This window comes from Chenopodium quinoa, unplaced genomic scaffold, assembly GCF_001683475.1.
Source record: "Chenopodium quinoa cultivar QQ74 unplaced genomic scaffold, ASM168347v1, whole genome shotgun sequence".
NCBI classification, from domain to species: Eukaryota; Viridiplantae; Streptophyta; class Magnoliopsida; order Caryophyllales; family Amaranthaceae; genus Chenopodium; species Chenopodium quinoa.
Window position 1 is genome coordinate 23,297 of NW_018742249.1, and position 4,788 is coordinate 28,084.

The 4,788-nt window shown below is 31.3% G+C and overlaps 1 long non-coding RNA gene across 3 annotated transcripts; it reads right to left on the minus strand.

Moving 5' to 3' along the window:
- Positions 1-224: 224 nt before the first annotated feature.
- Positions 225-4,375, minus strand: LOC110682726. Of its 3 annotated transcripts, none has more exons than XR_002503458.1 (6): positions 4,162-4,375; positions 3,717-3,866; positions 2,231-2,353; positions 1,521-1,587; positions 1,292-1,416; positions 225-606 (listed from the first exon to the last, which is right to left on the minus strand). It is a non-coding gene; the product is annotated as an uncharacterized LOC110682726 (long non-coding RNA). The 3 variants fall into 3 exon arrangements; XR_002503457.1 differs by having other exon boundaries at positions 1,521-2,100; XR_002503456.1 differs by having other exon boundaries at positions 1,521-2,353.
- Between the last annotated feature and the right edge of the window lie 413 nt (positions 4,376-4,788).

Here is a 4,788-nt window from a genome sequence, read left to right on the forward strand (position 1 = left end):
ATTATAAAGTTGTCGACACTTTTTATTGTCCTTAACGCCTAGTATATAATTTATCAACTTTGTATATATCCAAGTTAGCGACGCTTTTTAGCGACCTTGCCATTAAAAAATGTTCTATATAATGAAATGCTTCGACAATTCCTTATAGAATATTAGGGCAGGTTGTTGAAGACATCTTATAAATATCATTGTGCTACAAAAAAATTCCAAAAGTAATTTTTTTTAAAAAAATCTCATTTCATTGTATATAAATTAATTAGTATCTTCCCTAAGACTCAAATATTCATACAAGAGCAAAACTACCTAGCACAACAATGTTTCTAAGAAATTAGTTATGATATTACATTCTTTGTTATGACTAACAGTTCGTTTAATTAATTCCGCAAGAGAGTAGCGATATCGGAGGCTGCTTCTCCTTGGATTACATTCACAAAGGCTTTCCCAGTGCTGCAAGACAAACAACCAATCCAGGCTCTTCAACTAGTACATAACAGATGTTTTGACAAGGCCCTTTTTCCAAAGCTGCTCCATCCCATTCTTCTCTTTTGTAAAGACCCTCAGTAACTCCTTATTCATGTAAGGTGCTACTTTAGCATCACAAACAATCTGTTCATATCACCAAAATAATTAAAAGAACCAGGAAAACACATCCACACACAACAGGGCTAACAAGCAGAAGTTAATAAAAGTGGAAAGAAAAAATTGGCATCTTAAGATCACCCCCGACTCTTCATTTCAACTCAAGGATGTGTATAAGATCCTCAACAATCTGACATATATTATTTAATACCAAGAACATATTTTCGCTCATCATGTCGGAAAATTAAACACTTCTATGCCAAACACAAGCACCAGTGTCACATTCTTTAGTATATACACAGAATTATCAGCAATCATGTTCTCAGAAATGACAGGCCCCATATAGCTATGAGAAATATGTTTGTAAAGAAATTCCGCCAATTATTAACCAATAAACAAACACAGCGAAACATGGATTGTAGGTGGCAAAGGTATACTGCTCTTGACAAGAAAAAAACTTATCAAAAGGGGAAAAAAAAGACAAATACTGACTTAATTACACAAAACTCAGCCTTCATATACTCCTATATTGTTGAAAACAAAATAGTCAACAAAAGGACCCTCTTGAAGTAACAAGATGTTCCAAACAATAAAAATTTAAAATAAAAATAAATAAAAAATAAACCTAGTGAGTGGTCCACTATACAGACCATACCACACTAAAATCTTAATTGGGAAAAATAATTTATAGAGTTCATTTAAGTCAGCCAACCTTAGCAGCCATGCAAAGCAGCTCCTCATGAGAAAGTACAGCAGGCTTATGATACAGTTGATAGAGTTCTGATCCAAACCCTCAATGAGTAGGAGCAAAATTAACAGCATCAACACAGTTCAATCCTGAAATATCAAATGACTTAATATTTTTGTTCTTTAATCAACATAATATATATATAAAAAAAAAACTACAGTTTAATCATGTATATTCTACCGTAATTGCTTACCAAGATTGAAACCTCCATGATAAGATGATTAAGAACTAGGAAATCTAATCACAAAGTTGTCTGGCTCCTTGCAGAGAGGAAGCACCCAAGGAAAAAGAAAAAGGCAGTTTACAGCATAAGCAAGCCATTGAAAAAAAGACAATATACAAGAAATAATAAAAGTAATTCAAGTGATGAAGATTAAGCAAGCTCAAACAAATATAATCAGAACCACAAACAATATGATACCAATAAAGGTTTACAATAATCATCACAAAAGTTTAAATAAGCCAGGTATTAAAAGAAAAGGTATGAGAGCACAATTGCATACACTCTAAATATCCAAGAGCTGAAATTTACATAGGAAGATAAAAAAAAAAAAAAAAGAACACTAAAATGTAGTTGTTGATAACTATATAATCAAAAGTATATATAGTTCATTGTAGCACCCCACTGAACACCATACACCAAAATTGGTGCAGTGCTTAGCACTCAAAGAATATTTAAGTGCAAGTTGATCTGAATTTTTATCCATTTGATAGCAGCTTATTTGATTAACTTGTTGATAGCAGCTCGTTGCCGTTGTAAAAGATGCTACAAGCTAGGAAGCATAGGAAAAGTCAAATATTTTTTCATTTTTGACATAATTTTGTAGGGGGTTTAGAACTTTCATTTTTTGTAAATACACAAAACAGACATGTATTCTGTAAAGTGGCTGGTAAAAAACTTACATGTATCTTTTAGCGTGGTACAACCAATGACTACACCTTAAGCTTCTTAAAGGTATTTCTTTCGGTGATGAATGTTTGGCCACATGTCCATGTCAAGATCATAGACCATAGTGTGAGAGCCACCTGAGCCAGAGATATAATTTACAAAAGAGAAAAAGATCAAAGAATGTGGACTTTTACCTAAAGAACCATATTACATACGCAACCAAAAGGAATAAACAAAATTATAAATTTACCAAAAAGAGGCTATCAAACAACTCTAAACTCATCATAATCATGCTTCAAATGCAGAACAAAAAGCTGAACTTTCAAATTTGAGATAAAATAGAAGCACAGTGAAACATATTAAAACTTTGTATACATGAAAAAACCTTGAAATATCGATTGTCTATGTATCAAATACCTAAACAATACAGACAAAGCAAGTACTAACAGGATGGTAAATTTCATCAGGATTATTGTAATGAATAATTTCAGGCAACCACTAATAGTGGGAGACTGACAAAAGCCAAGTACAGAGGTCTTCCAAACTAATGTGACTATTATAAGGTTATAAGAAGCTAAGCTAGCTAGCAGCACAAGCATACTTTCTAGAATAAGCATAACAAAAACAATCTTGTTCTCCCTTTTTTTTTTTTTATACTCCTTAATAAAGATATATAGCAAGTTAACAACAGAAATTAAGTTGTCATAGAAAAAAGAAATAAATAATTGACATGGAAAAAAAAAAAAGTTAAATAAATATATCATCCATGTTTAAGGGTAGAGAAGTCCAACTAGACTATAACTAAGCAACTAATAGTAGTCATATTCAGACATGCTAAGAAAACAAATATGAAAATGCAATCATATCTTGTATCTAGAGACTGATATATAGAAACTTAGCTTGAGTTGACCAAAAGTAGCAATATAATTTAGACAACATTAAGAATCAATTAATCATTATCTTCATAAGATATTCACAAGTGATACCTCAATTTGTAAAGAGATGCACGAAAGTCAAGTAAGTTATGTAGGATTTGGTAATACAAGGGTCTTCAATTTAATATCATACTAGCATCAAATAGAGAGAGATTATACACTATGGGGCATTTTAGGATCAAATAGATAAACACGCAGAGCTTACTTAAACCAGGCACCACAACAACAGAGGTAACAAGTGCTATATGAAGTGTTAGTTCAGTTAAAACAAAAGTAATATTTGAACAAAATTAATGCAAATCAATATAACCAAAATAATGAAGCTGAGTATTTTAGAAACTAATACTATTTTTTTTTTTTGAAGCCTTTAGAAACTAATACTATATCTGAAATAAATCTGCAATTGAAAAAAAAAAAAAAAACACCAAGAACTTTTCATACCTAGAAAAATGAATTCATCTCAGCTAAGTTGAGAAATCACTAATAATAATTCACATCAAAGAAACAAAATAGAAATTAAAGTTTCATATCAATTTTATAAACCACAAATTGCAAAGAGACATACATTCAGCGATTTTCGCCCCTGTTGTTATAGACCCGGCGATTCTACTGCCCACCATTTTCCTTGAATATAATGAGAAGGTGATCTTTGGTTTCAAAAACCCCTTCTTCTTCTATTTAAGGGCCAAACTCTACTTTGGTCCAACCAATAACTCTGAAAGAATGGAATAACAAAATCAATGTCAAGTTTTACATGCCGTAATGAAATATATCTAACAAATGAAATTAACAATCAAATAAATCACTAATGTGTAAGAAAATATCCAGAAACTAAGAGAAACGATTGTAGAAATAGAAATTCAACAAGATCTATAACCTAGGGTTTTACAACGAGTAAAATTGGGTAATTGCAACTTGCAAGTATCAATTAAAATCACACAAAAAATAAAAGAAGCAATTTATATCTATTAAGAGTTAAGAATTAACAAAGATTTATGTAAAAATGTAACCTGTGAGGAGAACGAGAGCAATAGCTATCAGCAAATCAAATTTCAATGCGCACCACCTGATAGAAAGAAAATATTTTTCGGCATGATGTATAAGTTATTGTGATAGAATTATGACAAACGCAAGGAGAAAGATGATCTGAAGTAAAACTCTAGGCCATGACTTCATGAATCTCTGTAAAGAATTCAAATCGAATGATGGAAAAAAAAAAAAAAAAAAAAAGTAGGTTTTCGTGATGTTGGGCGGTTTTTTGAGTGCAGTACAGCTAACTAAGTTCACGTGCGGGCCACATGTTAGTGTTCTCGACGCTTTTTGTAGTCTAAAGTTACTTTCGACTGTAAAAAGCGTCGAGAAAACGCGGATATTGTAATTACCTGCTGACGCCCCTGCTCTAGCGTCGAGGCTATATCATCGAAAAAACACTCCTTTTGTAGTAGCGTCGAAAAAACACTCCTTTTGTAGTACATAATATATATTTACTTTTAAAATAGTCCATAACAAATTATATTAAGAAATATTATTTTTATTTTTTTTGCTTAAGTTTATATTTGTCTATATGTTTTATTTCGGAAAGATCCATCAAATTCTTCTATTACACTTTATAGGAAATTAATACTTTATATATAATT